Source organism: Typopeltis vanoorti, chromosome 11, assembly GCF_054136105.1.
Source record: "Typopeltis vanoorti isolate ZY-2024b chromosome 11, IOZ_Tvanoo_1.0, whole genome shotgun sequence".
In the NCBI taxonomy this organism is placed as follows: domain Eukaryota; kingdom Metazoa; phylum Arthropoda; class Arachnida; order Uropygi; family Thelyphonidae; genus Typopeltis; species Typopeltis vanoorti.
Window position 1 is genome coordinate 105,037,679 of NC_143559.1, and position 12,578 is coordinate 105,050,256.

At 37.2% G+C, this 12,578-nt stretch overlaps 1 protein-coding gene across 2 annotated transcripts in view; it reads left to right on the forward strand.

Moving 5' to 3' along the window:
• LOC150101904 (FYVE, RhoGEF and PH domain-containing protein 2-like) overlaps positions 1-12,578 on the forward strand; it is a 310,945-nt gene that overhangs the window by 71,906 nt on the left and 226,461 nt on the right. The window lies entirely within an intron of this gene.

Here is a 12,578-nt window from a genome sequence, read left to right on the forward strand (position 1 = left end):
CAATTTGCGAAAACAGCTTTTTTTTGTGTGTCTGTTCTTAACTTAATCCGTGAAGTGGCGTGAAAAATTAATTTTTTGCACATCCCGTCATTCACTTGATTTTTTGTACCTTTTCTTTTAAATATTGTAATCACATACCACCTGACCTGTCTAGTTTTATCTTTGAAAAACAGCTACTGCATGCTTAGCGTGAATCGTTTGCTTTTGCACGCGCAAGATTGTTGTTCATTTCACTCTAAAACGAAATTAAAGTCTTGTTAATGTGCGCTATTTGAAATAAATGAATTTCTAAATTTATCCTTTTGTAGTTGGTCTCATTATTTGAAAATAGGAATTTTCAAATAATGAGACCAACCAACACACAAATCCCATTTTAAGAAGTTTTAGTTTGATAGGAAACTTTAGTCTGCTAGGAAACTTTAAAGCTTGATTTTTTTGTAGTTATATAATAATCTCGCAACAAAAAAAAAAGTATTGAGAAAGTGGAAATATACGAGGTGTGTTAAAGAAAAAAAAAATGGAATGTATTTATTACGTGTTTGCCATTACTGGCCAGGAACTTGATGCGAAGGACTTCTATGAAGAGAGATTTATACAGGTAGTGAGGAGGAATCCTAGAGGTTGTTTACTTCTGGAATCCCGGAACAGAGTTCTCGACTTTACTAACCCTTATGGGTTTCCCACTTTTCTTGGAACTTATATTAAAAAAATCAGTAATAAAGTGAATGAGTATGTGCGTGCCTTAAGAAAAAAAAAAAAAAAAAAATCCAGACCTATGAAATTGTATATAATTATTTATGTACAGCATCAAAGCTACGAATAGAATTGGACGTTAGTGAGAGAAGATCACTGATGTACAGAAAGAAGAGTGCTAGAATACCTTGGGGATATTCTGACGATGGAAAAAATCACATGAGAGCAAACCATCCACCATCGCACGCAGTGAACGGCCAGAGATGAAGCTGGCAATCCACTCACAAACAGTAGGAGGGAGACCATAAGTAACGGCTTGGTAAGAAGACCACGACGCTAGATTCCATGAAATGTCTCGGAAATAGCAAGAGCGACCACACGAGTTTTTCCGAACTTATCTCTGGCTTGCGTCCAAAGGTGGGTGAGATCGATAACTCAATAGTAGGTATGTAACACAATAGCAGTGAAAGGTATCAGACAATTTGTGTATCAGCTGATCCGACCCTCAGTTGCACTGATGACCAGTCACGCTCAATAAATTATAGTATGTGTATAGTATGTTTATTTTCGAATGTTCATTCAGTTTTTTTCTTTGCTTTTGTTCATCCACAATGGGTTGACATTACATTCCAAAATAATAGGGGAAAAGAAAATTGTCTGACGGGTATTTATCAGTATAACGATATTTCTCGAGGATATAGTCTTTTAAGGCTCCTTCATAGAGAGAGAGAGTGTGTGTAAAATAGCCACTTTTCTTACCCAGATCTACTATCGGCTAAGAATTCAAAATAATAAAAATAAAATTGAAAAAAAAAAAAAAAAACTTGCTTATAGGAAGCATGTTTTTTTTAATTATAAATGCCTCTTACTATAAATTTAAATCTTCATTTTTGAACTTAATTCTCTAAATATCATTAATTTATCAATAATTTATTTTTATATTTAGGATTTTATTTTATGGATGAAATGCAGCATTTTAAAGTCTTAATTCGCAAAGAATCTATTCACTTTTATAAAAAGCTTTCCCACATGATAATTTCATTTAGATAGTCCACTGGAAAAACTTAGGGTTTACTGTAATGGAAAATGCGGAATGTATGAGATTTATCGTTCTTTCCAAACACTCAGTTCCTTTTCTTAATTGCCTTTTTATTTTAATACGCAAATTTACAGACAAGATTACTTTATCATTTCGCTTTCATATACTCAGCAGGAAATTAACAACTGCTTATTTCCTGTTGTTACCTGAACAATATTATCATCTGTTTTAGCCGGATTTTTTTTTTTTTTTCTCTCTTCACGTGAATCTCTGCATTCGATTTTCTTGCTAGTTGCTATAGTTACCTCGTGCACTTCAGCTTTTTTTTTTTTTTTTTTTTTTCCTGAGTGAGATAATGACATCAATGCATAAAAATATCCACTTTTAAAAATAAACTGTTATCTCAATTTCACAGAGACAATAGCAATTTCTTTTCGATATGGTTTAAAGACAGATTACGTTCCATTGAACCCTTGATATTATATAAAGAAAAAAGAAAGCAGTAAGCTGTGAAGTGTGAAATTTCTTCTTTCATATTTTTTTTTTTCTAACGTCTGAAAAGTAGGTTTTTAATTAATTACTTAAGTCAAAGTTATTATTCAGATGACGATAAAAAGTGGACTAAAAGTAAAAACTAATCGCGCTATTTCTCATTCTTAAGAAGCTATTCGATTCGGGAAAAATTACGGCTTTACGAATTCTTTTTTTTTTTTTTTTTCTGAGATTTTTTCCCATCTTTTAAACCCATAATATGTGAATATGGTCGCAGATCAGTAAACAAGAAAATCGTAAATGTTTCCCTTGTTGGAAATTTGAACAACATTGTCTGCATTTATTTTTCAAGACTGTAATCCATCCATCTGTAACAAAAAAAAAGAGTTTGATATTTTTCAGTTATTTTATATGAATTAGATATTCAATAAAACATGTCTCAAATTTTTATTCTTTACGTGCGTATGTGGGATTTTACCATGGATTATAAATGACAACAGTTGTTATAAAATTAGCAACTTTTGAAAAATTTTCAACCTTTGTCCCCTTCCATATGACTCTTTATTTAAATGAATTACTCACTTCATTTAAATAAATGAAGTGAGTAAAAATAAGTAATTATTTTTACTCACTTCTGATGGCGAGTGGATAGCACCGGCTCTCCAGCCAACGGGTTAGGGGTCGAATCCCACCTTGGAAACGGGGTTCGTAAAAGCCTGCTCTAGATTGGCTCGTCTAGAGCAGGCTTTTACCAACCGTCTACTCGTATTTGTGCCTTACCACTATCGCCTTCACAGTCGCGAGAATGAAGCGACGCTTGTCCTTCAGTTGGACAGACTCGGGTTCCCATAAGATCTAGGGTTCAAGTAACCTTCAAAAGGTTTTTCGGCTGAAGATGAATTAGCCTCCTGCGAGAAAAGCAAGATTTCTCATTGTACACAACAGACAAATCGATAGAGTAAAGACATTCATTTAAGAAATAGTTCCCGTTGGTTAACCTACCATGTTACAAGAAGGGCTCATGGTGGTTCAACATACTATTAGATGGGCATATCTAATAAAATATTTTCTCTCTCTCTCTCTCTCTCTCTGTGTGTGTGTGTGTGCGCGCGCATACATATGCAAAATTAGATATTTGTGAAAGTTGCTTTCCGAAGTCAGTTGAATCCGCATCTAGTTTAAAGGTCCTTTAGTTAGCACCAAAAGAATCTAACCAGAGGTTCTCTGTCCGATCTGAATTCATGGTTGGAACTAGAAAGAACTTCGTTACTCGAAATGTGTAACCTTCATAAAATTCTAAAAATTCACACGTTTTTATCATATTAAAATACTTTTTTCAAGTATTAGCATAGCAAAATACTAGTAAATGCTTATATCATTACCTGAGCCATCACTGTCTGCTTGGGTATTTGGTGAATGCTGTTGGTAATTGTAAGTAAACAATCAATCCTTCCTAACGAGAGAAATTTGGGAACGAATAACGAATAACATTTCTGGCTAGATGGGTGAAGCAAAATTGTTTTTCGTATTCCCCTTTGTCTGAAATGATAAACTTTGAATGGAGTGTTTATGCGCCACATGCTCGCCCAGTGAAGGCAGTAAAATTAGCTGTGTTCAGCTGTACTTAAGATATATTTTGGCCTTTTATATTTGTAGCTTTCCGCTTTATTATATTCTGAAGCTTCCTTGATCAACGGGTTTGGGTGGTTGCTAGTGTTGGTAAAGAATTTCACTGCTAGATGTAGAAGAAGGGAAGAGATGTAAGGAACGTTGACTTCTCTATGGATCTGGGTGTTTCTGATAAACCAAGGGGCACCCAGAATCATTCTCAGGCACTTATTCTGCAATCTCTGTAGTTTCAGAATATTTGTATTTGTGGTGTGGCTCCATGCGGGGGACGCATAAGTGATGAACTGCCGAATCACCACCTTGTAAATTGTTAATTTTGTTTGTGTATCCAATTTGCTTTGTCTATTGATTACAGGGTAGAGTTGGGCTATGACCTTGGATGTCTTTGAGGTAATGTGTGTCTTATATGATTGCGGAATAGAAGTTTTCTATCCTGGATCACTCCGAGATATTTGACTTCGCTCTGCTACGGAATTTTAACTCGCAAAAGATGAATGTCCTCCATATTGTGGATTTTCTTCCTTGTAAACAGTATGGCTGAACTCTTCTGTGGGTTAACTTGGATCCTCCAGTCCGCCAGCCATCTCTCTAATATATGTATAGTTTGCAATCTTCTAGTTGCCAGTTTTGGGCTCAGAGATCTTGCCATTAATGCAGTATCATCTGCATATAATGCAATGAATGTTGTTCTCGGGTTCAGAGGGATATCTGCTACATAGATTGAGAACAGGAGAAGGGCCAGAAGATAGCCCTGGGGTACTCCTGCGAAGACCCTGCGTCTGGACGAAATCGATTCTCCGACCCTGACCTGCATATATGTGACTTTCAGGTATGAGTGGAGTATTCTTATCAACTTGGTTGGAAAGCTGAACTTTATGAGTTTGTAGAGAAGGCCTTGATGCCACACTTTGTCAAACGCCTTCTCTGCATCGATGAAGATGGCAGCAGTACTGATTTTCCAATTGAAACCTTTCATAATGATTTCTACTAGCCTGTGGATTTGTTGAGCTGTACTATGGGCCTTGCGGAAGCCAAACTGCTCGTCAGGCAAACTCCTAACTTATCCGTTTCTGCTTGGAGTCTTGTGAGGATCACTTTCTCTGTTATCTTTCCGCGGCTGGACAACAGGCTGATTGGTCTATAGCTCTCGGGAAGGTGAGGGGTTTTTCCTGGCTTCTTCAGTGGCACGATGGTGGCTGTTTTCCATGCAGTGGGAAAATGCTGGAATCTGAAAATTGCATTGGTAATATTGACGAGATGAACTATGGCCTTTTTTGGGAGCAGTTTTACTATTTGGTTAGTTATGCCATCAGGTCCTGGAGCCTTTTTATTATTTAGGTGTGTGACAATATTTATTACTTCAAGCGGAGTAGTCAGAGTAATGTGTTCAGAATTAACAGTGTGCTGCCATAAAGTTGATCTAACATGGCGGTGAATTTTGTACATAAGGTGAATATTAAGGTTTGCATAAGATGGATTGTATTGAGATTCAAGGTTATCTATCACTGCTTCAGCTTTCTCTTCATCTTTGTGAACTGTCCCTTTCTTTGTTTGCAAGGGGTGGTATGAGTTGCTTTTTGGTGCAGATGGCTCTAAGGAATTTCCAGACGGAGTGATCTTCAGTCTTGATGTTAGCCAATTTGGATTCCCATTGGTGGTTTCTGTGTTTTTGAAGAGTTTCACGTACTTGTCTATTTAGGTTATTCAGTATTGTTTTGTCTTGTGGGGCCCGGGTGTTGTGGTATCTCTTTTTGGCTCTATTTTTTGCTCTGATTTGATCCATGATTTCCTCTGGGATACGGTTGGTTGGGTGGAAACAGTGGATTGCTTGACTGGTTCTATTGCTTTCTGAATTTGTATGGTTAAGTTATTTACCGCTGTGTCAATCTCTTCCTTTTTACTGATATTGGGCACTGGACCAATATAATCTGGAAGAACCTTGGCTAACCTATCCCAAGGTATGAATGTGTGTTTGGAGGAGAGAATTGATCTGATGAACCTAGATTAAGCACTAAGGAACTGTGGTCAGAAGATAATTCGTTAACTGTTTCCAATTTATATTGGTATCGTATATTTTTGAAAATGACGATGTCTAGCACATCTGAGCTACCTGATGGGCTGAAGTGAGTGGACTCGGTAGGACCTGTCACCACTGCAGAGTTCAGCATTGCGTAGTTGAATAGTGTGTAGCCTTTGGGGTTAATTGAAGAGCTGTGCCAAGCTGTGTGTTTTGAATTGAGGTCTCCTGCTATTATTATGGAGTCATTTTGTTCAAGTATGGAGTCCAGATCAATTGTTAACAGAGGAATGCTTGGGGATATATAAGCAGCATAAATCTTGAAACTGCCAGCATTGCTGGTATGTACCTCCACCCCGGTCACCTCGAGGTTTACGATTTGAGGGTTGGCTATTGTATTATGATTCAGGTAACTCTTAATATATATGACAGTGCCTCCCCCTCTCGCGCCAGTTCTGTTATTTCTGTACATAGTGTATCCACGGATTTTAGGGTTATTAGCTGATCTTAGGTGTGTTTCACCAATCAGGATGATATCAGCACTGAGACGAATCGCAAATTCTTGAAGCCCCAAGGCCTTGTTCATTAATTCTTTCGCATTCCATGCCACTATCATGAGCGACTTGGGTTTAAATTTTTTACTCATGACAGATGGCTGTTATAATGGTTTGAGTGCCTTGGAGGAATCTCTTTCTGGAAGATGGTGAAGGGCTTGTCTTGCTGAATTCCTGCAGCATGGTGGCAAGCGAGGCAGTTAGAACTGATGTTAGGTTAGAACCCTCTGGCTCGAGAGATGTGGGTGACTTAGTGCTTGCAGCCTCAGCATATGTTTTGATCGTGGTTGTGGGTCGTGTTCCTTCCTGTGTGGTTGAAGGTGAGGCATTTCGAACTGGGGGACGGCCCACTAGGTTGCTTATAGTGTCATTACGAGGAGGAGCAAGATTGGCTTTTGCTGACCCTCGATTTTTTGGATTGAAAATGCATCCCTTGTAGTTGGTGGGGTGAGGTCCTCTGCAGTTTGCGCAGCATGCAGGAGTAGTGCGTGGCTTGGAGCAGGTGCTGGTCTGGTGTCCCTCGCTACACTTCAAGCACCTGTAGGTTGCCTTACATAATTTTTGGGCGTGCCCGAACCTTTGGCACCTATAACGCAGTCCAGCTGATGCCCTCTTTTTAAGTGGCTCAGTTGTTATTTTGAATCTGCATACTACAGTTTGATCGTAGATTTGTTTCTGTGTGTTGCTTATTTTCACCAGCACCAAAGGCATTGGTATTTTAGCTGCTCTGAGCATCCTGCTCATTTTTACTGTGGACAGGCCCTGTCTGGAGAGATCAATGCTCACATCTTCAGGAGTGATACCTTCAGCAATCCCACATAGAACCACCTTCAGGTTCTTTTCGCTGGGTAAAGTGAAAGTGTGGTATGGGACATTAGCATTGTCCATAAATCTGGTCATCTGTATGTAATCCATGACAGTAGTAGGTTGTATTTTAACTCCCTCATCTGAGTTTTTGGCCCATGAGAATGAGATATTTTCTTCTCTGAGGGCTGACGAGACAGGGATCCATTTTTCCTTATCCCTTAAGATGACTGGTGGTATCTTTTCTTTAGGAATATTGAGTGCTTCTATCCCTGTTGTTTTGGGTTCCTCAACATTGGTGGAGATTTTTCTCTTCTTTTTGGCCATTTGGAATTCTTCATGTGTTTCCAAGGTCTGATAACTGCTGTCTTGGGATGTAGCATCTTCCATACTTGGGGAGTGTGCAAAATCTGATTGCATCAGAGTTATGGGATCTTCACTTATGTCATCCATATTGTCCTCTGTGACTGCTGAGGTGGGGGGATGTGTCAAAGATCTTGACTTTTCCCGGCCAATTATCACTCAGCAGCTTTCCTAGTCTGAGGAATTCCTTGTATACTTCCTCGAATTTGGCCTCATTCAGAAGTTTGCCATGACAACAATAATTTAGAAATGTGTAAAGACAGATAGAGAAAGAGTAGAGATAGCTCAGGTGTCCCGAGCAGGTTACAGGTAATCCTGTGGACTTTTGAGGGTCCACTAGCAAATCCCATATACACTCTCAGGTGTCTACCAGCAATAAAATACAACTAGCTGTCCTACAGTAGGGAAAAGGAGTGTCACGAATTCACTTGGCCACAGATTGAAATCCTACCTCCCTAAATAAAACCATAAATCCACCACTGCTCCTCATTGCGGATGGGACCTGCCGGCCATTTGACCTCTTGCATGTTTAATGCAGAGGAGGAGACAGTAGGAAACAAACTGTCTGCGCCAGTGAATGCGCGTTTCGTGAAAAACCTTGTAAACAAACTAATCAGGCTCAGTCTAAAATAATAAGTCCGTTCATATCAAAAGCCAAAAGCAGAATCTTCGAAATTTGGGAAATACTACAAATAATTGGTCATAGCTTCCCCTTAGCATGATGAACATTATATTAAAAAAAAAAAAAGGGTATTTTTAAGAATTAGGATTTTTTAAAATTTTATTTAAAATTTAATTAAATATTTATATTTGGTGTTTAATTAAATTTACTTGTGTATAATATTCATATCAATCTTAACGTACTATCTTCAAATCGTCATTTTATAGGAAACTGACGCTTCTGAAACGAATATTATTGTTCGTGTATTTACAGGATGCTTGATATAACTTTGCGAGCGGTATTTGTATGTACTACTTCAGAGTAGTGCATATCGAGGCAACCCCTGAGAAAGGTGTTTAAATTTCCACGATAAACATCGTTTTTCTTTGCTCCTTATCAAAATACTGCATAGATATTATTTTACCCACGCACGTGCGCCTTCTCACTAGGTATAAACTAATATTTATGTTAACAAATTGAATTTTTGGACATGATAACATACGGGAAGCTTGATCCACATTTTTCCTGGCGGTGTGGTGATAGTTTAGTGTGATCTGACAGGCTGAAATATTGCCATTTGTTGACTTTTTAAAATTTTTAACTCCCCCCACCCCTCCCCACTCTCTCTCTCTCTTTTTGGGCGTGTAACTGCTTCGACCTTTTTGGAGCAGATTCTATTCAAGCTTTGCGTAGCTGAAGTTTACCCCCCCCTTTACATTCTTTATTTCTAGGTGTTATTCTGAAAGTCAGTAGAATTACGTATCGAAACGGGTTTTTTTTCTATGAAAAAAAGATTAAAATCTACAAAGTAGCTTGCATAAGTGAGAATGTAATTATACGCATCAGAATTTCTGATGAATGACATTGAATGTTGTAATATATCGTCTGCTAGTAGAAACAAGTAACGCCATCTAACAGATGTAGAAATAGACTTTAATTAATCTTAAGCCAGACCTCTAATGATGGGCGTATCTTATTATTTTACTGCATTCCTCTAACATTACAGAGCTTAATGAGTAACACATGGCATTCCAGCTTAACATCATTAAGCAACCATTTACAGAAAAAGCACAGATTACAATCGTTTATATTCATTAAATATTTTTGGATTTTTTTAAAGCGAGGCTGTAAGTGTCCGGAAGTGACGATTGTAACAGACTACCTCTCTTTATATGTAGACTTCGTAAATTATCTTTCGCAACGCTAAAATGTAACATCAAATTTGAATTATGTGCAACACAACAGGCAGGTTTATTTTGAAATATCACTTCATTATCGATCAGTCATAATAATAAGACATAATAAGACAGCACTTTGGCCTTTGCTTGTTGATTGTTTCCTAACTTCCGTTCTTGGGATATGTTTTTTAAAACTTACCTACCGTCCTTCACTTGGTACAAAAATGTTTGCTTAATGACTTATTTTTGTTCAGAGCGAGTTTTACACACACACACACCTAGTGGTCCCACAACTAATAAAAATATCTTCAGGTTCTGTACTTCATTATAACAAAATAAATAATAATAAATAAAGTTATTAAATGTTTAAACTCCTTCGTGACTTATGAATAAAAACTGCATACAAAACGTTTTAGAAGTTTAAGTAAAAGTGAAACAAAAAAGGTAGCATGCATTTGATCTACTGAGCAGGTTTCAGGATGGCCCATAAGTTACAAAGGGGGTTTAAACATTTAATAACTTTTTATTTATTAATTAATTTTATTATTTTTGTTATAATGAAATACAGAACCTGGAGATTTTTTATTAGTTATTATTAGTAAATGCCTCCCATTTCCACCTTCACAAAGACGGTTTTTTTACCGTATGTTCCACGACAACTTTTAATATTTTTTGGATGCAGCGCCCCTTTCGAAGAACAAAGAAAAGGTTTAATTGGAACGTCCAGAAGGTGGATAGAAATTTTTGTCTCCCAATGCATTTTTAAATGTGGCAGTTTAATTAATACGACAATAATTTTCTTCATCGGACCGCTTTAACGTTTTCTTCTAAGTATTTGCTTTACAGAGATGGTATGTGCATGACTGAAGTTCCATGCTTCGAGCTCAACAGTTGTACAATACAGTGCTATAGTACACTGCTACCGTTCAACCTTATAAATGTGTGTGTGCAACTTTTCCGTATTGCCAAATATCAATCTTTTCATTGTACACTTTTTCGTATCCAATTGATAACGCTGCGGAGGCTGAATTTTTTTTATTAATTTTTTTTATAAAAGTACTGAAACTGTCCATAAAGCTTAGTTATGCTAATGACATTATATAACTGTAGTAGTAGGGTAGGCACTAGTGACCAGATCAAGATCAAGATAAGATAAGGAATCGTGACGTGATTGGTTGTTCATTTGATGACGTCATTGTATGTGACGTCACGAGTTTGGAATTTCCCCGGGGGCATATGTGTCAATGGGTTCAGTTCTTGTGTTTTGGTTTGCATATGGAATTATGGGTGATGGGTGAGATAAGGATTCGTGTTGTGATTGGTGGTGGTGCACTAGTGACCAGATCAAGATAAGATAAGGAATCGTGTCGGGAGGGGGGGGTGTTGTTTTCAGATGTAGATAAGTGATGTCATTTGTTGTTGTCAATAAGTGACGTAATTTGTTAGTTGTAAATAAGTGACATTGGTGTTTTGAATGGAAAAAGGAGATATATTAGTGGATAAGGAATCGTGTCGTGATTGGTAGGAAACTTCTGACAAGATCAAGATAAGATAAGGAATCGTGATGTGGATGTGTTGTTATCAGATGAATATAAGTGACATAAGTTGTTAGTTGTAAATAAGTGATGTAATTGTTTTGAATGGAAAAGGAAGATATTAGTGGAGAAGCATTCGTGTCGTGATTGGTGGGATACTGTTAACCAAATAGGGGTAGGGTGAAAGGGGAAGCGATGTTAGTGTCCTGGATGTGTGTTATGAGTTGTAGATAAGTAAATGATTTGTGTATGGTATTATGGGTGATGGATATTGATAAGATAAAGTTTGGAAATGTTTGGAATTTCACTGGGTCCTCATCTGTCAGGGACATCACGTGTTGTGTTTGGTTTGCTTATAGCATTATGGGTGATGTTTAGAGATAAGGAATCAACGTTATGTGTTTGGAAATTTCTGGGGAACATATGTCTCTCAGTGATATCACATGGTGCTTTGATTTGCCTATGGAATTGTGGGCGATGTTTTTGAAATAAGATATATTAGAATTTTCCCATGATGACACACATATCCATCATTGTCGTCGTGGTTGGTTTGTCTTTGTTTGACTATAGATGGCTATACTAATTTTCCAGTACAGTTTGGGGTATTTCTTTCCTGTTGAAGGTGGGAATTCTTAGAGTAGAGTTGTGATGATGGCAGTGATTAGGTTTTTCTGAATAATTTAATTATATGTTGGTGTCCCTCAAACACACACTTTTTTTACATACCTCATACATATTTTATTCTATATTCATATTCTAAAGACTATGGGAATTCTTAGAGTATAGTAGAGTCTAGTGGTGCCAGCGTTTAGGCTTTTCTGAATAATTTAATTATATGCTGGTGTCCCTCAAACACACTTTTATTTTTACCATAACTCATACATATTATATTCTATATTCATATTCTAAAGACTATGGGAATTCTTTGTAGAAATTCTAAAGATAATTTAAAGATTATATCCACAGCACAACACAAACGCTCACACAGAACAATATTTCTGTAAATAACCAGAAAATATAGTTGACTACATTGTTTAGATTTCCACCCTTTTCGTTCCGTTCGTTTTCTTGGAGATGACTCATTTATTTCCAGTCTTAGTTTTCGACCTCTATCACACTATGGAACTGTTTATATTAATCACATCCTGTAATATATGAGTTGTGGTATTGTTCAAAAGGTATCATTTTCCCATGGTTGGATGTTTCTCAAATACTTACATATGACTAAGTGATTATCATTCACATGATTGTGATGACACATATCCTAAAATTATTCATTCCTGATTAAGGATTTTATGCACTTATTGTTTTCAAGTAGATGGCTTGTTTGTTTGTTTACATTTTGCGCAGCTAGGAAACGAATTTATTTCAAATGAATATTAGCTCTGTAATATATAAAAAAAAATCAGCTAATGCCTTTTTATTCCCGTATATGGGAGTAGGCGAGGCCATTTAGCCCTATCTAACTTTTGGAGACTGAGTGGGCAGTTCAATCTCCACTGGTACCCAATCAGAGACAGATGGCTCAAGGCTATCACTAATTAAGCAGTACACAGTGAAGAGAGATGGCTCAAATGTGCCGCCATCTCGTGGTCCCTAACCCTAACACAATA